General features: G+C 46.5%; 1 protein-coding gene across 6 annotated transcripts in view; it reads left to right on the plus strand.

Annotated features, from left to right (window-relative positions):
- Nucleotides 1-516: 516 nt before the first annotated feature.
- LOC138651732 (CMP-N-acetylneuraminate-beta-galactosamide-alpha-2,3-sialyltransferase 4-like) overlaps nt 517-24949 on the plus strand; it is a 230505-nt gene continuing 206072 nt past the window's right edge. For 4 of the 6 annotated variants that reach the window (XM_069742160.1, XM_069742168.1, XM_069742162.1 and 1 more), the window contains exons 1-2: nt 517-590; nt 22810-22925. The gene's annotated coding sequence lies outside the window, so the exon portion shown is untranslated. Of the gene's footprint in view, nt 591-7235; nt 7321-22809; nt 22926-24949 lie in introns of all 6 variants that reach the window. The other 2 variants (XM_069742161.1, XM_069742164.1) reach the window with 1 other exon arrangement.

The raw sequence follows: 24949 nt of genomic DNA on the forward strand, positions 1-24949 counted from the left end.
TGATGTCTGTGCCCCCCAGTGATGTCTGTGCCCCCAGTGATGTCTGTGCCCCTCCAGTGGTGTCTGCACCCCCAGTGATGTCTGCACCCCCTCCAGTGATTTATGTGCCCCCTCCAGTGATGTCTGTGCCCCCCCCCCCCCCGTGATGCCTGTGCCCCCCCCCAGTGATATCTTTGCCCCTCCAGTGGTGTCTGTGCCCCTCCAGTGGTGTCTGTGCCCCCCAGTGATGCCTGTGCCCCCCAGTGATATCTTTGCCCCTCCAGTGGTGTCTGTGCCCCCTCCAGTGATGCCTGTGCCCCTCCAGTGGTGTCTGTGCCCCCCAGTGATGCCTGTGCCCCCCAGTGATGTCTGTGCCCCCCAGTGATATCTTTGCCCCTCCAGTGGTGTCTGTGCCCCCTCCAGTGGTGTCTGTGCCCCCTCCGATGATGTCTGTGCCCCCCAGTGATGCCTGTGCCCCCTCCTCCCTCTCACCATGCTGTCAGTGTTATCAGCCTCCCTCCTCCTCCCGTCTCCTCCCCCCGAGCAGCCGGGTTTGTTCTCTGCTCAGTCTGCGGGCACCGAGTACCGGGGAGCGGGAGGCGGCGGCGCTGGTGAGTACCGGGCTGGAGAATGGAGGCTGCTGGCACTGACCATTGTTCTGCTGAGCGGCGGCGGTGCCAGGAGAGGAGCGGGCACCAGAGCGGGAGCCCCGGGATGCGGCGGGTGACGGTGTGAGCAGAGCCCCGAACCCGGGGGATCAGGGCCCGGAGATGGCGGAGACTGCGGCTGCTGCAGCCCCCAATATACTGATATATTATGTCCTGTGTGTGAGGCGGGGGCATCAGATGTGGTCCTGTGTGTGAGGCGGGGGCATCAGATGTGGTCCTGTGTGTGAGGCGGGGGCATCAGATGTGATCCTGTGTGTGAGGAGGGGGCATCAGATGTGGTCCTGTGTGTGAGGAGGGGGCATCAGATGTGGTCCTGTGTGTGAGGCGGGGGGGGGCATCAGATGTGGTCCTGTGTGTGAGGAGGGGGCATCAGATGTGGTCCTGTGTGTGAGGCGGGGGCATCAGATGTGGTCCTGTGTGTGAGGAGGGGGCATCAGATGTGGTCCTGTGTGTGAGGCGGGGGCATCAGATGTGGTCCTGTGTGTGAGGAGGGGGCATTAGATGTGATCCTGTGTGTGAGGCGGGGGCATCAGATGTGGTCCTGTGTGTGAGGCGGGGGGGGGCATCAGATGTGGTCCTGTGTGTGAGGAGGGGGCATCAGATGTGGTCCTGTGTGTGAGGCGGGGGCATTAGATGTGGTCCTGTGTGTGAGGCGGGGGCATCAGATGTGGTCCTGTGTGTGAGGAGGGGGGGGGCATCAGATGTGGTCCTGTGTGTGAGGAGGGGGCATCAGATGTGGTCCTGTGTGTGAGGCGGGGGCATTAGATGTGGTCCTGTGTGTGAGGCGGGGGCATCAGATGTGGTCCTGTGTGTGAGGAGGGGGCATTAGATGTGATCCTGTGTGTGAGGCGGGGGCATCAGATGTGGTCCTGTGTGTGAGGAGGGGGCATTAGATGTGGTCCTGTGTGTGAGGAGGGGGCATTAGATGTGGTCCTGTGTGTGAGGAGGGGGCATCAGATGTGGTCCTGTGTGTGAGGCGGGGGGGGGCATCAGATGTGGTCCTGTGTGTGAGGCGGGGGGGGGCATCAGATGTGGTCCTGTGTGTGAGGAGGGGGCATCAGATGTGGTCCTGTGTGTGAGGCGGGGGCATTAGATGTGGTCCTGTGTGTGAGGCGGGGGCATCAGATGTGGTCCTGTGTGTGAGGCGGGGGGGGGCATCAGATGTGGTCCTGTGTGTGAGGAGGGGGCATCAGATGTGGTCCTGTGTGTGAGGCGGGGGCATCAGATGTGATCCTGTGTGTGAGGAGGGGGCATCAGATGTGGTCCTGTGTGTGAGGCGGGGGGGGGCATCAGATGTGGTCCTGTGTGTGAGGCGGGGGGGGGCATCAGATGTGGTCCTGTGTGTGAGGAGGGGGCATCAGATGTGGTCCTGTGTGTGAGGCGGGGGCATCAGATGTGATCCTGTGTGTGAGGAGGGGGCATCAGATGTGGTCCTGTGTGTGAGGCGGGGGGGGGCATCAGATGTGGTCCTGTGTGTGAGGCGGGGGGGGGCATCAGATGTGGTCCTGTGTGTGAGGAGGGGGCATCAGATGTGGTCCTGTGTGTGAGGCGGGGGCATTAGATGTGGTCCTGTGTGTGAGGCGGGGGCATCAGATGTGGTCCTGTGTGTGAGGAGGGGGGGGGCATCAGATGTGGTCCTGTGTGTGAGGAGGGGGCATCAGATGTGGTCCTGTGTGTGAGGCGGGGGCATTAGATGTGGTCCTGTGTGTGAGGCGGGGGCATCAGATGTGGTCCTGTGTGTGAGGAGGGGGCATTAGATGTGATCCTGTGTGTGAGGCGGGGGCATCAGATGTGGTCCTGTGTGTGAGGAGGGGGCATTAGATGTGGTCCTGTGTGTGAGGAGGGGGCATTAGATGTGGTCCTGTGTGTGAGGAGGGGGCATCAGATGTGGTCCTGTGTGTGAGGAGGGGGCATCAGATGTGGTCCTGTGTGTGAGGCGGGGGGCATTAGATGTGGTCCTTTGTGTGAGGGGGGGCATTAGATGTGGTCCTGTGTGTGAGGCGGGGGGCTTCATGTGCATTATGCCATATACAGTCAGTCAGCAATAGTGCAAGTTCCACCACTTAAAAAGATGAGAGGCGTCTGTAATTTACATCATAGGTAGACCTCAACTATGGGAGACAAACTGAGAAAAAAAAATCCAGAAAATCACATTGTCTGTTTTTTTAACATTTTATTTGCATATTATGGTGGAAAATAAGTATTTGGTCAGAAACAAAATTTCATCTCAATACTTTGTAATATATCCTTTGTTGGCAATGACAGAGGTCAAACGTTTTCTGTAAGTCTTCACAAGGTTGCCACACACTGTTGTTGGTATGTTGGCCCATTCCTCCATGCAGATCTCCTCTAGAGCAGTGATGTTTTTGGCTTTTCGCTTGGCAACACGGACTTTCAACTCCCTCCAAAGGTTTTCTATAGGGTTGAGATCTGGAGACTGGCTAGGCCACTCCAGGACCTTGAAATGCTTCTTACGAAGCCACTCCTTCGTTGCCCTGGCGGTGTGCGTTGGATCATTGTCATGTTGAAAGACCCAGCCACGTTTCATCTTCAATGCCCTTGCTGATGGAAGGAGGTTTGCACTCAAAATCTCACGATACATGGCCCCATTCATTCTTTCATGTACCCGGATCAGTCGTCCTGGCCCCTTTGCAGAGAAACAGCCCCAAAGCATGATGTTTCCACCACCATGCTTTACAGTAGGTATGGTGTTTGATGGATGCAACTCAGTATTATTTTTCCTCCAAACACGACAAGTTGTGTTTCTACCAAACAGTTCCAGTTTGGTTTCATCAGACCATAGGACATTCTCCCAAAACTCCTCTGGATCATCCAAATGCTCTCTAGCAAACTTCAGACGGGCCCGGACATGTACTGGCTTAAGCAGTGGGACACGTCTGGCACTGCAGGATCTGAGTCCATGGTGGCGTAGTGTGTTACTTATGGTAGGCCTTGTTACATTGGTCCCAGCTCTCTGCAGTTCATTCACTAGGTCCCTCCGCGTGGTTCTGGGATTTTTGCTCACCGTTCTTGTGATCATTCTGACCCCACGGGGTGGGATTTTGCGTGGAGTCCCAGATCGAGGGAGATTATCAGTGGTCTTGTATGTCTTCCATTTTCTAATTATTGCTCCCACTGTTGATTTCTTCACTCCAAGCTGGTTGGCTATTGCAGATTCAGTCTTCCCAGCCTGGTGCAGGGCTACAATTTTGTTTCTGGTGTCCTTTGACAGCTCTTTGGTCTTCACCATAGTGGAGTTTGGAGTCAGACTGTTTGAGGGTGTGCACAGGTGTCTTTTTATACTGATAACAAGTTTAAACAGGTGCCATTACTACAGGTAATGAGTGGAGGAAAGAGGAGACTCTTAAAGAAGAAGTTACAGGTCTGTGAGAGCCAGAAATCCTGATTGTTTGTTTCTGACCAAATACTTATTTTCCAGCATAATATGCAAAAAAAATGATAAAAAAACAGACAATGTGATTTTCTGGATTTTTTTTTCTCAGTTTGTCTCCCATAGTTGAGGTCTACCTATGATGTAAATTACAGACGCCTCTCATCTTTTTAAGTGGTGGAACTTGCACTATTGCTGACTGACTAAATACTTTTTGTGCCCCACTGTATATATATATATATATATATATAATATATATATATATATATATATATGTTCTGTGTACCTCTGTGCATTACGTATGCGCTATATCCTTGTATTACAGAAATTTGTGCATGATCTCTAGTTATTATCTAAGTGTATTATGTGTCTGTAGATGTATTTATCACATATGTCCGTATTTTATATGCTGTGTAATGTACATATATGTGTACTGTATTAGATGGGATGCCATGTCTCGTTTGCAGAGCCCCTGATGTGCCTAAACAGTGGAAACCCCCCAAAAGTGACACCATTTTGCAAAGTAGACCCCTAAGAAACTTATCTAGATGTGTGGTGAGCACTTTGAACCCCCAAGTGCTTCACAGAAGTTTATAATGTAGAGCCGAAAAAAAAAACAAAATCTTATTTTTATCACAAAAATGATTTTTCGCCCCCAATTTTTTATTTTCCCAAGGGTAACAGGAGAAATTGAACCTCAAACGTTGTTGTGCAACTTGTCCTGAGTCTGCTGATACCCCATATGTGGGAGAAAACTACTGTTTGGGCGCATGGTATAGCTCGGAAGTATAACTCCAACACACCCCTAACCCTAATCCCAACCCTAACCATACCCCTAACCCTGACACACCCCTAACCCAACCGTAAACGTAACCCAACCCTAACCCCAACCCTAACTTAAGCCCCAACCCTAACCCTAATGGGAAATTGGAAATAAATACATTTTTATTTTATTATTTTTCCCTAACTAAGGCGGTGATAATGGGGGGTTTGATTTACTATTTATAGCGGTTTTTATGGCGTGTTTTTATTTCAGGTTTTTATGATTGGCAGCCGTCACACACTAAAAGATGTTTTTTATTGCAAAACATATTATTTACATTACTACAGAGCTATAATTTTTCCATATTTTGGTCCACAGAGTCATGTGAGGTCTTGTTTTTTACGGGACGAGTTGACGTTTTTATTGGTACCATTTTCAGGCATGTGACATTTTTTGATCCCTTTTTATTCCGATTTTTGTTAGGCAGAATTAACAAAAACCAACAATTTGTGAATTTCTTTGGGGGGGGGGGGGAAGGCGTTTATACCGTTCCTGCAGTTTTATTCTTCGGGTCAGTGCAATTACAGCGATACCTCATTTATATCATTTTTTTACGTTTTGGCGCTTTTATACAATAAAAACTATTTTATAGAAAAAATAATTATTTTTGCATCGCTTTATTCTGAAGGCTATAACTTTTTTATTTTTTCGCTGATGATGCTGTATGGCGGCTCGTTTTTTGCGGGACAGGATGACGTTTTCAGCGGTGCAATGTTTATTTATATCCGTCTTTTTGATCGCGTGTTATTCCACTTTTTGTTTGGCGGTATGATAATAAAGCGTTGTTTTTTGCCTAGTGTTTTTTTCTTTCTTTTTTTTACGGTGTTCACTGAAGGGGTTAACTAGTGGGACAGTTTTATAGGTTGGGTCGTTATGGACGCGGCGATACTAAATATGTGTACTTTTATTGTTTTTTTTAAATTTACATAAAGGAATGTATTTATTGGAACAATATTTTTTTATTTATTTATTTAGGTTTTTTGTTTTTTTACACATGTAAAAAAATTTTTAACTTTGTCCCAGTGTGGGACATCATAGTATAGTGACAGATCGCTGACCTGACACTTTGCACAGCACTGTGTCAGATGAGCGATCTGACAGGCACTGCAGGAGGCTTGCCGGCGCCTGCTCTGAGCAGGCGCTTTCAAGCCAACTCCCTGCAGGACCTGGAAGGAGCCCCGCGGCCATCTTGGATCCGGGGCCTGCAGGAAGGAGGATGGAGGGTCTCACGGAAGCACGCATGGAGCCCCCTCCCTGCGCGATGCTTCCCTATGCCGCCGGAACGCTGCGATCATGTTTGATCGCAGTGTTCCAGGGGTTAATGTGCCAGGAGCGGTCCGTGACCACTCCTGGCACATAGTGCCAGATGTCAGCTGTGATAATCAGCTGACACCCGGCCGCGCTCCCCCTGTGAACGCGGCTGATCGCGTTAGTACCTTTTGAGCTAGTACAGCCATGAGTCTTCTTGGGAATGATGCCACAAGTTTTCACCCCTGGATTTGGGGATCCTCGGCCATTCTTCCTTGCAGATCCTCTCCAGTTCATCAGGTTGGATGGTGAACGTTGGTGGACGCCATTTTCAGGTCTCTCCAGAGATGCTCCATTGGGTTTAGGTCAGGGCTCTGGCTGGGCCGGTCAGGAATGGTCACAGAGTTGTTCTGAAGCCGCTCCTTTGTTATTTTAGCTGTGTGCTTAGGGTCATTGTCTTGTTGGAAGATGAACCTTCGGCCAAGTCTGAGGCCCAGAGCACTCTGGAAGAGGTTTTCATCCAGGATATCTCTGTACTTGGCCGCATTCATGTTTCCTTCAATGACAACCAGTCGTCCTGTCCCTGCAGCTGAAAAACAGCCCCATAGCATGATGCTGCCTCCACCATGCTTCACTGTGGGGATTGTATTGGGCAGGTGATAAGCAGTGCCTGGTTTTCTCCACACATAGCGCTTAGAATTATCACCAAAAAGTTCTATCTTCATCTCATCAGACCAGAGAATCTTATTTCTCATAGTCTGGGAGTCCTTCATGTGTTTTTAGCAAACTCTATGCGGCTTTCATATGTCTGCCACTGGGGAGATGCTTTATCACTCTGTGATAAAGGCCCGACCAGTACATGGAATATACCCATGGTATCCAAGGTAATAAGGTTATGTAGTGTAGCCATTGTTTGCAGTGTTCACTATATTCAGTGTATCTTTATACAGAACACCCAATATGTGAAGTGTATACAGTGTATCCAGAGTGCCAAATACAATGTCATGTAAAAGTTTGGGCACCCCTGGTCAAAATGACTGTTATTGTGAACAATTTAGCAAGTTGAAGATTAAGTGATCTCTAAAAGGCCTAAAGTTGCAAACGACACATTTCCTTTCTATTTTAGGTAAAAATATATATTTTCATCCTTTACATTTTAAAAATTAGAAAAAGGAAAATTAACTGATGCAAAAGTTTGGGCACCTTGCATGGTAAGTATCTATGACCATAAAGTTATCTAAAAGACATATAAACATAGTTATAGGGGTTTTCCCATCATATAAAGTTCAGTAACCAGTGGGTTCTAGAATCATATACAACCAGAGTCAGGGTACAAAGTACTCAGAGTATAAAATGTAACATTTTTATTAAGGATTAAATATAAAAAAGACATGAACCAGAGAGTAAGTGGAACACGGAAGAGGATTCAACAGGGGATACAATCACGTAGATAAACGTGGGAGGGGGTTTCACAAAAAGTAACGGGTAGCAAGGTAGTCTATATCAGACAAAGCAAGGAACACTGATGAATTCCCAGGATTCATGTAAGAATTTGCATGTAAGGCATGATACCATATAGCCTAGTACAGACTAATAGGACAGTACAGTGACACAAATCAGGCTGTCTATATGTACAGGAGCTTCTCACAACATTAGAATATCATCAAAAGTGAATCTCCTATATTATATGGAGTCATTACACACAGAGTGATCTATTTCACCTGTTTATTTCTGTTAATGATGATTATGGCTTACAGCCAATGAAAACCCAGAAGTCATTATCTCAGTAAATTATAATACTTTATAATAGCAACTTGAAAAATTAGTGTAAAATCCTACTTGGTCGCGGCTCATTTTGCTTGAATTATTGCATCAATGCGGCGTGGCATGGAGGCGATCAGCCTGTGGCGCTGCTGAGAGGTTATGGAAGCCCAGGTTGCTTTGATAGCAGCCTTCAGCTCGTCTGCATTGTTGGGTCTGGTGTCTCATCTTCCTCTTGACAATACTCCGTAGATTCTCTATGGGGTTAAGGTCAGGCGAGTTTGCTGCCAATCAAGCCCAGTGATACTGCTGTTTGTACACCAGGTATTGGTACTTTTGGCAGTGTGGACAGGGGCCAAGTCCTGCTGTAGAATGACATTTCCATCTCCAAAAAGCTTGTCGGCAGAGGGAAACATGAAGTGCTCTAAAATGTCCTGATAGACGGCTGCGCTGACTTTGGTCTTAATAAAACACAGTGGACCTACACCAGCAGATGACATGGCTCCGATATCCAGTGTGTCATGTATGTAGTGTATCCAGTGTGTCATGTATGTAGTGTATCCAGTGTGTCATGTATGTAGTGTATCCAGTGTGTCATGTATGTAGTGTATCCAGTGTGTCATGTATATAGTGTATCCAGTGTGTCATGTATGTAGTGTATCCAGTGTGTCATGTATGTAGTGTATCCAGTGTGTCATGTATATAGTGTATCCAGTGTGTCATGTATGTAGTGTATCCAGTGTGTCATGTATGTAGTGTATCCAGTGTGTCCTGTATGTAGTGTATCCGGTGTGTCCTGTGTGTCCTGTATGTAGTGTATCCAGTGTGTCCGGATACACTACATACAGGTGTGTCCTGTATGTAGTGTATCCAGTGTGTCCTGTATGTAGTGTATCCAGTGTGTCCTGTATGTAGTGTATCCGGTGTGTCCTGTATGTAGTGTATCCGGTGTGTCCTGTATGTAGTGTATCCGGTGTGTCCTGTATGTAGTGTATCCGGTGTGTCCTGTATGTAGTGTATCCGGTGTGTCCTGTATGTAGTGTATCCAGTGTGTCCTGTATGTATATCCGGTGTATCATGTATGTAGTGTATCCAGTGTGTCCTGTATGTAGTGTATCCAGTGTGTCCTGTATGTAGTGTATCCAGTGTGTCCTGTATGTAGTGTATCCAGTGTGTGTAGCCAGCTTTTCCCTCTCCTACTGTATCCTCACCCACCCCCTGCAGACTGTGAGCCCTCGCGGGCAGGGTCCTCCCTCCTTATGTACTCGTGTGCCTTGTTATCTGCTCATGTTTAATGTATTTGTCTATATTTGCCCCGTATTCACATGTAAAGCGCCATGGAATAAATGGCGCTATAAAAATGTATAATAATAATAAAATATGTAGTGTATCCAGTGTGTCCTGTATGTAGTGTATCCGGTGTGTCCTGTATGTAGTGTATCCAGTGTGTCCTGTATGTAGTGTATCCAGTGTGTCCGGATACACTACATACAGGTGTGTCCTGTATGTAGTGTATCCAGTGTGTCCTGTATGTAGTGTATCCAGTGTGTCCTGTATGTATATCCGGTGTATCATGTATGTAGTGTATCCAGTGTGTCCTGTATGTAGTGTATCCAGTGTGTCCTGTATGTAGTGTATCCAGTGTGTCCGGATACACTACATACAGGTGTGTCCTGTATGTAGTGTATCCAGTGTGTCCTGTATGTAGTGTATCCAGTGTGTCCTGTATGTAGTGTATCCAGTGTGTCCTGTATGTATATCCGGTGTATCATGTATGTAGTGTATCCAGTGTGTCCTGTATGTAGTGTATCCAGTGTGTCCTGTATGTAGTGTATCCAGTGTGTCCTGTATGTAGTGTATCCAGTGTGTCCTGTATGTAGTGTATCCGGTGTGTCCTGTATGTAGTGTATCCGGTGTGTCCTGTATGTAGTGTATCCAGTGTGTCCTGTATGTAGTGTATCCAGTGTGTCCGGATACACTACATACAGGTGTGTCCTGTATGTAGTGTATCCAGTGTGTCCTGTATGTAGTGTATCCAGTGTGTCCTGTATGTATATCCGGTGTATCATGTATGTAGTGTATCCGGTGTGTCATGTATGTAGTGTATCCAGTGTGTCCTGTATGTAGTGTATCCAGTGTGTCATGTATGTAGTGTATCCGGTGTGTCCTGTATGTAGTGTATCCAGTGTGTCCTGTATGTAGTGTATCCAGTGTGTCATGTATGTAGTGTATCCAGTGTGTCCTGTATGTAGTGTATCCAGTGTGTCATGTATGTAGTGTATCCGGTGTGTCCTGTATGTAGTGTATCCGGTGTGTCCTGTATGTAGTGTATCCGGTGTGTCATGTATGTAGTGTATCCGGTGTGTCCTGTATGTAGTGTATCCGGTGTGTCCTGTATGTAGTGTATCCGGTGTGTCCTGTATGTAGTGTATCCGGTGTGTCCTGTATGTAGTGTATCCGGTGTGTCCTGTATGTAGTGTATCCGGTACACGCATTGTATGTTGTGTAATGAAGCTTTGCTGTGTTGGACGCAGCGTAGAATGACAGCAGTAATGGTAATGGCGCCTCCACCCATCCTGTTCCTGCCAGTGACCCTGAGCTCAGATCTTCTCTTGTGGATCGCTATGAGCAGATGCAGTGCACCCTCATTCCCAGGCTCCAGATACTGGAATATTGTGGCTCTTCTGCGTCCTCGTATCATTTATGCTGAGGTCTCTTCTCTTAGATTCTTGGGGATTTCTTGAGTATTAAATCAACCATACACATCAGAGGAGTTCGCCTTTCTACGGGAATAGAGAAGGATCGGGCTGCTGGATATCAATATGCTCAATCCTTTATTCTCGATGGAGATAAACAATAACCAGGGGTATCTAAATGGGAAAAATGGGCTGAAAGGGATATCAGTGTCTAGTGGAGAACAGAAAAATATTTAGAATTGAGAGTCCTCAGTGGTTGATACCTTGTAATGGCGAACTGAAAAGATGGTAACAGATTGCAGCTTTCGAGACTACACAGGTCTCTCCATCAGGTATAGACTAATACAAATTCTGAAGAATCACATATTTATACACAACACTGCACAGAAATAATGTCATAGATAAGACAGGTGACGTGAAGCAGAGCTACCATTATGTGAGTGATAAACAGTTGTGTCCATAAATATTGGAATAGTTCATAGATAAGGAGTGTGAATGTTTTATTGTCCTCAGATTGGGGTCTGGTTCTGTGTTGTGATGCCCCCACACGGTCTGAGGAGCAAATTCTTTAATTGATGTAAAAAGACATAAAGCCATGTGACACATTCATTCCTGCACTGAGAGTGTCAAAGGTCGTCATCAGTTTATATTCCCAGACTCTTCTGGCTCTCTGAGATTTTAATACAAGTAATTTCATGTCCATAATGTTATGATCCGGGAGACAGAAATGTATTGCCACAGGTAGATCCATTCTTTTTTCTCTTATTGTGTGGCGATGAGAGTTCATCCTTGTCCTCAGTTTTTGCCCGGTCTCCCCCACATACAGATCCCCAGTTGGACATTTAGTATAAATAATTAGGTACACCACATTAGAAGTGACGCAGCTGAAAGTACCTGGGATCTTGTAGCCCTGATGTGAGTTGGGGATCTTTATCTTGTCCGTGGTCATTATAAATGGACAGGTTTTACATTTTTTCTGGTTGCAAGGAAAGGTTCCTGCAGCTGTTGGAGAGGACAGGGAGCTCCTGACAATGATGCTTCTTACATTTGGGGGCTGCCTAAAACACAGTAATGGGGGGTCGGGAAAAATGGATTGTAAGCGGCATCTTTTTGTAGTAAAGGTTGTAATTTCCGTGCAGCTCCCCTTAGCACCTCCAGATTTGAATTGTAGGTGACGACTAGAGGCAGCCGATTATTTTCTTCTTTAGCTTTGGAATGTAGCTGCGTTTATATGATACCTGTGTGTATATGATAACTGCGTGTATATGATACCTGCGTGTATATGATACCTGCGTGTATACGATACCTGCGTGTATATGATACCTGCGTGTATATGATACCTGCGTGTATACGATACCTGCGTGTATACGATACCTGCGTGTATACGATACCTGCGTGTATACGATACCTGCGTGTATACGATAACTGCGTGTATATGATACATGCGTGTATATGATACCTGCATGTATATGATACCTGCGTGTATATGATAACTGCGTGTATATGATACATGCGTGTATATAATACCTGCGTGTATATAATACCTGCGTGTATATGATAACTGCGTGTATATAATACCTGCGTGTATATGATAACTGCGTGTATATGATACCTGCGTGTATATGATACCTGCGTGTATATGATAACTGCGTGTATATAATACCTGCGTGTATATAATACCTGCGTGTATACGATACCTGCGTGTATACGATACCTGCGTGTATACGATACCTGCGTGTATACGATACCTGCGTGTATACGATACCTGCGTGTATACGATACCTGCGTGTATACGATACCTGCGTGTATACGATACCTGCGTGTATACGATACCTGCGTGTATACGATACCTGCGTGTATACGATACCTGCGTGTATACGATACCTGCGTGTATACGATACCTGCGTGTATACGATACCTGCGTGTATACGATAACTGCGTGTATACGATACCTGCGTGTATACGATACCTGCGTGTATACGATACCTGCGTGTATACGATACCTGCGTGTATATGATACCTGCGTGTATATGATACCTGCGTGTATATGATACCTGCGTGTATACGATACCTGCGTGTATATGATAACTGCGTGTATATGATAACTGCGTGTATATGATACCTGCGTGTATATGATACCTGCGTGTATATAATACCTGCGTGTATATAATACCTGCGTGTATATGATACCTGCGTGTATATGATAACTGCGTGTATACGATACCTGCGTGTATATGATACCTGCGTGTATATGATACCTGCGTGTATATGATACCTGCGTGTATATGATACCTGCGTGTATATGATAACTGCGTGTATATGATAACTGCGTGTATATGATACCTGCGTGTATATAATACCTGCGTGTATATGATACCTGCGTGTATACGATACCTGCGTGTATACGATACCTCCGTGTATTTGATACTTGGCACATGAAAGAGCCGAATCCATTTTTCGATGAGAGAAAAATAATTAGGTCCCAGCTGGAAAAGTCCTGTAGATGAATAAAGCTGCAATGAACAGGTGGACATTGGAGGAGTGTTGTGTCCTGGGATCCAGCATGGTGGGTGAGAGGTTGTCGGCTCCGTCCCTTATGATGACATCACTGATATAATGTGATCAGACCACCCCAGTGATGAGTGAGCGCACATGACATCACGCAGTCCCTGCAGGTGTTGCAGCTGTCGAACAGCCGTGAGACATGCAGCCAATGAGACTCAAATATTAGAGCGCCCCAAAGAAGCTGTATTAGCCCTCGAGCATGCTCAGATAACACCTCGCTCATCACTAGGCCACACCCTTATATGACAATGGCACATGTTTTGGGGATCACATTCACTTGTGCCCGCAGTTCCCCCTTTGTTAGCTACAAGATTTTGATGTTTGTCATGATATTTTCTTGTGGACTTTTCCGGCTTTTGAACTTTATTAACTATCAGAACAGGAAGTTTTCGCTTTCCTGGAGGAAGGAGACTATTTCGCCGCCCCTTATACAACATCTTAAGTTTCTGAGCACTCGACATTCTTCAGATATTTGTCATTTCCTGATATTACTGGAGAGGGTTTTATAACTGGGGCATTATTGTGTCTGCCGGGGCGAGGGTCTTGTTCCTGGAGCCGCATACAGGTGCAACATTGTGACTGATAAGGCTACTTTCACACTAGCGTCGGAATCTCCCCGTCGCAATGCGTTGGGCCGAGATTACGACGCGTTTAACGCACTGTGTTCTGCCTTCCTCCACGTAGGATGCTGTGTGGATTCCAACATACGGCTAAACCTTCATCCACATCCCAGTAAACAGACTGTGTTGATGCTTAAGTCTTATTTATTAGGGTGATGATAACCAAAACTATAACGTTGAACAACAATGGTGGACAGTATTCATAGTAGATGATCAAATAGTGAATGATGTTGATGTACAAGGTGGATGTTCAGTGAATAATCATAGTGAATGACTGATCATAGTGGATGACTGGTGAAAAACTGTAAAGAATAACAGCATTTCAGTATATGCACATACAGGGTGCAATCACATAAATAACTGGGACATAACAGCAAGAATTATACAGAGTGCATTTACACAGTAATTCTAACAGCACTGCCCTATTCTATAACAGAATGCATCTATCTAAATGCAGAGTACACATTAACCTAACTGCAAGCTGCAAAGCACATCTGCCTAACTATATCTGACTATAGGAGCTGCATAAGGCTTAAATACTAACACAAACATAAGATGCATTAAACCTTTATAAACGTACCGAGATCCGTTAGGACAGGGGTAAGAAAGTAAGCGAGACAGGAGCACGTGTGCCTCTCTGCAGATCTGAGGAAAAATGGCTACTGAAGCTTGTCTTCACAAGAAGAATGTGGGCAGAACTAACCCATAAGACATTGCTCTTAGGAGGGAAAGGTTGGTAAACAACATGAAAAGTAGGCAACTGATGACCTCCAGTGGCCACAACTTGAATAACATGATAATTAACTCTCTGCACATTAAGATGGGCAGAACACTCCCCGCTTGGCGTCAACAGATGCCACAATTAGGTTCTTTTGGGGAAAATAATAATACAAGCTCAGTAACGGGTCTGAGGAACAGTTTGTTTTCTCCAAGCTTGCACACTCTGACCTCTACTTTCCGCACTTTCCCATCTTTACTGGGCAGGGTCTTAATGACTAGGCCGAGTGGCCACTCGTTCCGATGTGACTGACTGTCTTTGACGAGTACAACATCGCCAGATTGAATGTTTGGGCGATCTTTCTGCCACTTTGTCCTGCTTTGCAGAGTGGAAAGATACTGTTTCCTCCATCTATTCCAGAAGACGTTGGACACGCTTTGTACCTGCCTCCATTGTCGTCTGTAGAGGTCTTTGTCATTGAATTCTCCGAGTGGAGCTTTCGGGACACAGGTTTTCTGTGTGAGTAACATTGCAGGAGTAAGGATGGATGGATCTCCGGAATCACTAGAAAGTGATGTCAGTGGCCTGGCATTCATGATGGCTGAGACCTCTGCCAAGAACGTGGATAAACTCTCTTGTGTAAGTCTGGTGTTAGCTTGCAAGAAGATAGAGTCTAATATTCTGCGTGCTATCCCTATCATCCTTTCCCACGCACCTCCCATGTGCGAAGAGTGTGGTGGATTGAAGGTCCAGGTACATCCTTGCTCACCTAGATACCTTTCCACATTATCGATGTCCAGATTGGAAGGGATTTGGAGTTCTCTTGCTGCTCCGACGAAATTCGTACCTCGGTCAGAACGAATATGCTTCACAGGTCCTCTGATTGCGATGAAGCGTCGAAGTGCGTTTATAAAACTTGATGTGTCCATCGATTCGATTACTTCGATATGGAATTGCTTACCTGAGGAGGTGGTGATGGCGAACTCAGTCGAGGGGTTCAAGAGAGGCCTGGATGTCTTCCTGGAGCAGAACAATATTGTATCATACAATTATTAGGTTCTGTAGAAGGACGTAGATCTGGGTATTTATTATGATGGAATATAGGCTGAACTGGATGGACAAATGTCTTTTTTCGGCCTTACTAACTATGTTACTATGTTACTATGATATGAACGGCTCTGACGGACAGACACGTGAATAGAACCGCCCAACACTTTGCTTCCGTAAGTATTTTTCTAGTCCGTCGTGTAGCCACAGACCAAGGACCGAATACATCTAGTCCAACGTTGGTGAAGGGAGGTTCAGAACTGAGTCTGTCGGGTGGAAGATTGGCCATCTTCGGATTTTGGAATGTGCCCCGGAGTTTGCGACACGTAACACAGTCAAAGATGAGTTTGCTCACTCTTCTCTTAGCTCCAACTATCCATAGTCCAGCTGCCCTTAGGTTTCCTTCAGTGAACAAACGGCCTTGGTGTCTCACCAAGACATGATGGTGTTGAATCAGCAGGGTCGTTACGTGATGATGTCCAGGAATTATCACCGGGTGCTTCTCTGAAACTTCTACCTCAGCTTCTTGAAGACGACCACCGACTCTCAGCAGCCCTTCTTGATCGACAATCGGATCGAGCTTCCTCAGCCCACTGACCTCAGGAATGGGTTGTCCCTTGTTAAGGTTGTCTATTTCTCTGCCATAGGTATCTCTTTGTATGGCACGAAGTATTATAACCTTGGCTCTTTCCAGGTCGGGAGCAGTAAACGCAAGCCTGCAGTGATGCCAACCTTTACAACGTCTCTGGCTATCAGGTAGTGCTGACTTGTATGACTGGGTTACATGAAATAGACAAGCTAAAGCTCGAACAAGTGACTTCCATGTGGAGAACCTGCTGAACCGGTGAGATTCGAGGTGGCAGCTTGAAATCTCTGTATGTAGAGCAGACACTTGAGGTCGGATCTCTTTGTCTGTGTCTGGACCCACTAGTTCGAAAGTTTCAGGCCTGCTGATCTGGGACATCGAACGGTACAAAGAGGTAGGACCTGTGAACCATGAAGTGTCCTTCAGATGACTGGGTGCAACGGATCTAGTCGCGTGGTCCGCAGGATTGTGATGAGTAGGTACGTAGTGCCACTGATTAGGGTCGGTGGATCTTCTTATCCGAAGTACCCGGTTGCTGACGTAGACGTAGAAGCGTCGTGTCTCGTTACAGATGTACCCCAGTACCACCTTGCTATCGGTGTAGAACTCTGCATCCCCGATCTTCAGGCCCATCGCATCCGAGACCAGCTCGGCCAACTCAACTGCGAGGACAGCAGCACAGAGTTCCAGTCTGGGTATCGTGTGTTCACGAAGTGGCGCCAATTTCGTCCGGCTCATAACGAACCCGATATGGCATTGTCCGCTTACGTCTGTGGATTTGAGGTACGCTACTGCTGCAATCGCTTTGACTGATGCATCACAGAAAATACAAAGTGTTTGCGTTTTGACCTCTGTGGATGGCACAGGAGCATACGGTCGTTTCACACGAAGGTTGGTCAGGGCTTCAAGAGACTTCCTCCACTCTGCCCACAGGTCAGCCTTTCCCGCTGGAAGTGGATCATCCCAATCAGTAGTGTCTTGGGTGAAGTCCCTGAGCATCAGCTTTCCTTGGATGGTTACTGGAGCTACGAACCCCAAGGGGTCGTATAAACTATTCACGAAGGAAAGAACTCCTCTGCGCGTGAAGGGTTTCTCATCCTTGCTGATCTGAAAGGTGAAGGTATCTGTCTTCAGGTCCCACAGCAATCCAAGGCTCCGCTGCATAGGAAGGGGGTCGATGCTGAGGTCTAAATCCTTTAGATCGCTGGAATAGTCTTCAGAGGGAAAGGCTTCCATCAACTCTCGGCTGTTGGAAGAAATCTTGTGTAACCTTAGGTTAGACTGAGCGAGCATGTCACGAGTCCTCTTTAGTAGACTGATTGCGGCCTCACTTGTCGGTGTGGACTTCAAACAGTCATCCACGTAAAAATCCTTTTCCACAAAGGACCTGATGTCCGAGCCATACTCTTCTTCACCCTTTTTGGCAGAATGTCGGAGGCCGTAGATTGCGACCGCTGGGGAAGGACTGTTCCCAAAGATGTGTACCCGCATCCGGTACTCTGCGATGTCTTCGTCTGGGTTGTTGTCACGGTACCAGAAGAACCTCAGGTAGTTTCTGTGTTCCTCTTTGACGAGAAAACAGTGGAACATCTGTTGTATGTCGGCCATAAATGCCACTGAATTTCTACGGAAACAGAGTAATACTTCCAGAAGTCTGTTGTTGAGGTCTGGGCCCGACAGTAAGACATCATTCAATGACACGTCTTCGCATTTGGCACTTGAGTCGAATACCACTCTAATTTGACCTGGCTTCTTAGGATGGTACACTCCGAAGATGGGCAGGTACCAACACTCCTCTCCGTGTTGAAGTGCAGGTGCAATCTCTGCGTGGTTGTTCTGGAATATCTTTCCCATGAAGGTAAAGAAATGTTCCTTCGTCTCAGGTGACTTCTGAAGCTTGTGTCTTAGGGAGATGAATCTGCTGTAGACCAATTCCTTGTTGTTGGGTAGGCGTCTCCTCTGAGGTCGAAATGGTAGAGGTGCGACCCAACTATTCGCCGTATCCTTGACTATTTGTTCGTCCATGATGTCCAGGAATATCTTGTCTTCTATAGACATCGCTACCTTGTTGTCTTCCTTCGTCCTGTGGAAGACTGTACATCCTATGTGGTCTTGTTCACCTTCACAGGCGTGGTCTTCGTTGATAGGAACTGAGAAAGGGCAAGGTAGGGGAGTGCTGCTCGGTAGTTCCTTTACCAACAGACTATTGTGACACGGCTGGAAGAGAGATGGACGTCCATTTTCTAGTGTGCTGGTAAGCATACTGTTGACTGAGACCGGCTTGTGTGCTCCTCCTAGACAGACATCTCCTACAATGACCCATCCAAGGTCTTGCCTCTGCGCGTATGGAGCATTCAGTGAGCCGTTGATATATTCTCTAGTCTTGTGGACTCGTAGTATATCTCTTCCCAGAAGTAAAGCTATTGGCGCTTCTGGTTCCAACTTAGGTATCAGGTGGGCTATACGCTTCAGGTAGGGGTGATACGTTGCCACCTCTGGTGAAGGTATCTCAGACCTGTTGTCAGGAATCTGGTTGCACTCCAGGATGGTCGGTAGTGACAGACAGGTCTGGCCATCCATGGACTCCACTTTGTATCCGGTTGCTTTCCTCCCCGCCGTCTCGACGGTACCTGAACATGTCCTAAGGGAGTAGGGAGAACTGGGGCCTACAATGCTGAAGTTGTCAAAGAAGATGGACCTGGCTAAAGACCTATTACTTTGGTCATCTAGGATTGCATATATCTTGAGCGCTTTGTCTCTGTGGCCTGTTGGATAGACTCGGACAAGGCAGATTTTTGAGCAGGATCTTCCTCCCTTGAGTCCCTTACAGATCTCCGTACATTGAGAGGTGACCGCAGGGGTGTCTTCATCGGTGTTCTTCTGTTTCTCATCGTGCTCCTCTGCTTGTGACAACACTCCTGGAGGTGGTCCAGGATGCAAGGCTGTATTGTGATCCGTGCTGCTGCATTCTGCACATTTCACGCTAGCTCCACAGTTCCTGGCGAAGTGAGAGGTCGTAGCACAGCATTTGAAGCAGATGTTGTTTTCCTTGAGGAAACCTTTGCGATCCTCTAAAGTCTTCTCCCTGAAGGCTCTGCACTTTAGTAGAGGATGTGGTTTCCTGTGTAGAGGACACTGCTTACTGACATCCTGAGGTTTGCTCTCTTCCGTAGGGGGCTTAGTTGTCTTGTGTGGAGGACCTGTGGAATCAATATCAGTTTTATGGACTGCCACGGGTGTCTTACTGGGTTTGACACCAGGGGTAGTGGAACATGACAGAGTGAAATCAAAACTAGGGTCATTTCTGATCTTGGCTTGCTGGGTGACAAACTCAACAAATACAGTAAAAGGAGGGAATGGTACGTTATGAATTTGTTTATACCGTGAACCATGTATAATCCACCTTTCTTGAAGATTGTAAGGAAGTTTTTGTACTATTGGATTGACACCCCTAGCAGTGTCTAAGAATGCCAATCCAGCCAAGTGACCTTCCTTCTGGGCGACCTGTAACTCTATCAATAAATCACTCAATTCTCTAAGTCTTTGATAACCCTTGGGCCCTATCTTAGGGAAATCATCAATTCTTTTGAATAAAGCATTCTCTATTACTTCTACGGACCCATAGCATTCGTCAAGTCTTTCCCACACTTTACGTAAACCTATGTGTGGGTATTCTATGTTAATGTCTCTTAGTCTTTTAGCATGCTCGACCGATTCAGTTCCAAGCCACTTTACCAGGAGATCTAACTCCTCACTACTAGAAAGGTCCAGTCCCTGAATGGCGTTCTGGAACGAAGCTCGCCATGACCTGTAGTTTTCGGCTTTGTCAGTGAACTTTACAAGTCCTTCTGTTACCAGTTCTCGGCGGGCAAAGAACTTTGCCAATTCTATGGTGGCTTGATCAGTGTTGGTACGAGCCGGTATGTTATAGCCATGTCTAGTGTGTGGTGCATCACCATACCTGTGAGACGCTCTTGGCTTCGGACAGTCTGCATAGTACCTTTCTGGTGAAGAAGATGTCTCTTTAAGGTGAGGTGGGAGCTGTACCTTCTTCTCAGTGGAACGATAGCTGTGGCCGACTCCTCTGTGTTGGACGTCTTCTTGTTTGTAGTAGCGAAGTTCGGGGTTAGATCGATGATAATCGGCGTAGGCTGATCGTTGTAGTCTGTCGAGGGTGTTGTCCATGCTGGAGTGTCGATGAATGTACTCTGCGACGCGCTGAGCTGGATCTTGCTGCTCTAGATCTGTTCCAAGAACGTTGCTGCGTCCCTCATAATCAGGATCCTTCATGGCTTCCAAGTACTCTGCCTTAGCTATTGCAGCTGCTGCCTCTTTGTCTACCATAAGTCCTTCTAGAGACACTTGCAGGCGCGCACCTTCTGCTTCTTGCTCTGCCCGCAAACGTGCATTTTCTGCTTCATGCTCTGCCCGCAAACGTGCGGTTTCGGCTTGCAGGCGTGCAGTTTGTTCTGTCTGCAAACGCACCTTTTCTGCTTCTTGCTCTGCTTGTCTCAGCTTTAGATGCATTTCTTTCTCGGCAAAGGAGGACCTCGCTTTAGCTGCTTCAGCACGAGCGACAGCAGCCAGCTCTGCTAATGATGACCTGTTAGAGCTTGCTCGTGAACTCGTCTTGAGTGAGGATGTGCTGTTTCGAGACATTGTGCGCTTAGCTGCGTACTGCTGAGTGTTTTGGCGGGAAACTGAGTCTAGGTGCGGTGAGCTTCCGCGTGGCGGGAATGATGTAGCTCCTCTTGGCGGGCTGCAGTATAGTCCCGCGGCTGTATGGCGGCTGCTGTGATACCCGAATGCGGAGCAGTGTGGGTGTTAGCGGTTCCGTACAGTCTGAACAACTACAGCCTGCGACCGGCTATCAGTTTCACTGAAGGCAGCTAATCTGATCTTACTTTACAATCACCGCCTGCGACTGGCGGTCTCGTTTTTCACTGTTCTGCCTTCCTCCACGTAGGATGCTGTGTGGATTCCAACATACGGCTAAACCTTCATCCACATCCCAGTAAACAGACTGTGTTGATGCTTAAGTCTTATTTATTAGGGTGATGATAACCAAAACTATAACGTTGAACAACAATGGTGGACAGTATTCATAGTAGATGATCAAATAGTGAATGATGTTGATGTACAAGGTGGATGTTCAGTGAATAATCATAGTGAATGACTGATCATAGTGGATGACTGGTGAAAAACTGTAAAGAATAACAGCATTTCAGTATATGCACATACAGGGTGCAATCACATAAATAACTGGGACATAACAGCAAGAATTATACAGAGTGCATTTACACAGTAATTCTAACAGCACTGCCCTATTCTATACAAGAATGCATCTATCTAAATGCAGAGTACACATTAACCTAACTGCAAGCTGCAAAGCACATCTGCCTAACTATATCTGACTATAGGAGCTGCATAAGGCTTAAATACTAACACAAACATAAGATGCATTAAACCTTTATAAACGTACCGAGATCCGTTAGGACAGGGGTAAGAAAGTAAGCGAGACAGGAGCACGTGTGCCTCTCTGCAGATCTGAGGAAAAATGGCTACTGAAGCTTGTCTTCACAAGAAGAATGTGGGCGGAACTAACCCATAAGACATTGCTCTTAGGAGGGAAAGGTTGGTAAACAACATGAAAAGTAGGCAACTGATGACCTCCAGTGGCCACAACTTGAATAACATGATAATTAACTCTCTGCACATTAAGATGGGCAGAACACACTGCACAACGGAGGCAGCGGATGCATTTTTCCGGCGCATCCGCTGCCCCATTGTGAGGTGCGGGGAGGTGGGGGCGGAAAAAGCGGTCCGTCAGAAGCAAAAACCGTTACATGTAGCGTTTTTTGCTCCCGACGGTCAGCAAAAGCACGATGCATCCGTCGCACAACGAATGTCTATGGGGAAAAAACGCATCCTGCAAGCACTTTTGCAGGATGCGTTTTTTCTGCAAAGCGATGCATTGTGACGGATTGCAGAAAACGCTAGTGTGAAAGTAGCCTTAATGGCAGTGTCTTGTTCTGTCACCTCGCAGCATTCCTCACCCTGGAAGTAACCAATTGTTCATCCTGAGCCCCCTGATTCATGAATAGCATATCAGGACGGCATGGAGGACTGACACTGTAAAGAGGGCAGTAAGCTGTATAGTGCAGATATCTGGGCCATGAGGTCGGATGGGTGACCACCCCATGGGCAGTGCAGTAACCGCCATTAGCACTCATGCACATGGACACGTATTGGCCGATATTGTACCCATGTGATGGCAGCACCCTGACCCTCCACCAGGCTGCGCTGTGTCCTGGCAGGAGCTGCCCCTTATCAGCTGCCAGTGTTTACCTGGCACATTAATAATGACGGTATAATGGCAGATATCTCCAGCGCTGCAGCCCTTATCTTCACATACAGGATGGGTTCTGTCAATATTTCAGCTTTGGGTGAGATTGATACAAAGTTTTCTCATAAATATTTATGGTTTTTACATAAAGGAATTTCAGTTATTTGTAAATAATTCTTCATTCTGTATCTTTCCAATTCATCATGGGGGGTTTGGGGTTACATAATGTTTCTTTATTGTTGTCTTGTGATATTTGTTGTTGTTCTTTGTGCTAAATTATTTGAAATGGCACACATCGTTCATGAATTTTGGGCAAAATCACCAGTGCTCTTTATTTTTCTTTTATGTTTTTTTTTTCTAGTGTTTTACAGCAGAAAGTGTCATGATCCCTTAAAGTGCTGCACAAAAGAAGAGACTGGAGTGCAAAGGCCGGAAACCGAGTCTACAGGGCTGTGGGTGCAACCGACGCAAGAAGGGGTACAGTATTCATTATTTGTCTCCATGATGTCTCTCCTGACATGACACTTGTCGCAGCTGAGGGTTTGTAACAGTGTTCTCAGTCTAGATCTTATGTCAGCTCTAGTCCCGCAGTTCAGAGTGATGCCGTTTACCATCCGCATTTTTCCATTACATAACAATTAAATCAACATTTGTGTCGGATCTGCCACGTGATGGACACCAGCCCCATAGAGCACAACGGGGCTCGCTGCGTTTGTCTCTTTTTGGCTCTATGACAGAGGGGCCTGAGAAAGAGATAACACATGATCCTGCCTGCAACCATTCTGTCTGAGGCTATGTGCACATGTAGATGGAATCTCTGCGGATTTTTCCGCACCTGTTTTGAGAAATCCACAGGTAGAAAGCACTGCATTGTACCTGCAGATTTTATACGATTTTTGTGCTGATTCCACCTGCGGTTTTACACCTGCGGATTCCTATTATGGAGCAGGTGTAAACTGCTGCGGAATCCGCACAAAGAATTGACATGCTGCGGAATAAACAACGTAGCGTTTCCGTGCATTTTTTTCCGCAGCATGTGCACTGCGGATTTTGTTTTCCATAGGTTTACATTGTACTGTAAACTCAGGGAAAACTGCTGTGAATCTGCAGCAAAATCCGCAGCGTGTGCACAGAGCCTGAAGGTGAATTTGTTCTCCTGGCAGTTTTACCTCTAGGCTGGATGCAATTATAACAAACCCTCAGCTGTGAAGAGTACTTGGTCTGTATTAGTAAGGCTACTTTCACACATCAGGTTTTTGCTGTCAGGCTCAATCCGGCTAAATTTAAAAAAAAAAAGGATCCGGCGAATGTTGCTGCCGGACCCGTTTTTTTCCCCATAGACTTGTATTAGTGCTGGATTGCGCCGGATGATATTGCATTTAGTCCGGTTTTCGCCGGATCCGGCAAATCTGCTGTTTCCAATTTCTGGAAAAAGCGTTCATAGCAACTTTTTTTTGTCTCCGGCGAAAAAGCTGGAAGTGCCCAATCCAGCGCTGTTTGCTAGAATTGGAGCCTATGGGAGCCGGAAGGTGCCAGATCTGGAAAATGACGGATTCCGGCGCCAAATTCCGTTTTTTTAAACTGAGCATGCTCCAATTTTTTTTTAATCCAATTATCTGGATATGCTAGTTGGATCCGTCGCATCAGTTTTTCACAATCTGCGCTGGATCCGTTTTTTTCCAACATTCGCCAGATTGTGCTTGATGCAAAAAACCTGATGTGTGAAAGTAGCCTAAGGACTATGAATTTGATTAGATGACAGCGCCTGCTGAGAGTTGTAGTTGTCACTGAGACGCCATCAGATGGATGATGTGGATTGTGGATCGAGTCGTTCCTGGAATTTCTGTCCATAACTTGGAATCAGTGAAGTTGACACTTTCCTCCCTCGGAGATCGTAAACAGATGATTTCGCTGTGATCCCGGCCGGTTGCTGGCCGCGGAGTCCTGATCGGCCGGGCACCACTTGTGGATCACATTGTGATTTTATTCCTTTGACGTTGGAAATTGTTGCAGCCGGAAACGTCTTTCATGCTGTATAAAAAGCGCAGTGGTGGCGGCTGATCTGCGCCTTCAGAAAGAGCTTTATTCTGGGGGGTTTTTTATATGTAGAATTTGGCTGACGTTCAGACAGAAGTTCAAAATAGACACAAAACTATCGGATACGGTAATAATGAGCGCAAATTCCTGGCAGGCGGAACAGAAAAGGAGATGACAGCGTAAACTCTGTGCCTGCACATGGCGGAGTCGGCTGGGCGTAATAAATGTTGGGGGAGAAGCACTGATAAACTGCTGGTGCCGCTTATATCTGGAGGAACTGCAGATCAGATAGGGCGACATTCAGTGTGTCTGCCCACAGTCTGAATAGCGGTTCTTTAAGTGACACTATTAGGCGACGTTCACAAGTCCAGTAATCATCAATAGAACGGATCCAGCACCAATCAGTGAGTTCCACAGACACAACTTTATTGTCTGTCTAAAAAAACTGATTTCAGCTGGATCCG

The sequence above is a fragment of the Ranitomeya imitator genome, chromosome 10, assembly GCF_032444005.1.
Source record: "Ranitomeya imitator isolate aRanImi1 chromosome 10, aRanImi1.pri, whole genome shotgun sequence".
In the NCBI taxonomy this organism is placed as follows: Eukaryota; Metazoa; Chordata; class Amphibia; order Anura; family Dendrobatidae; genus Ranitomeya; species Ranitomeya imitator.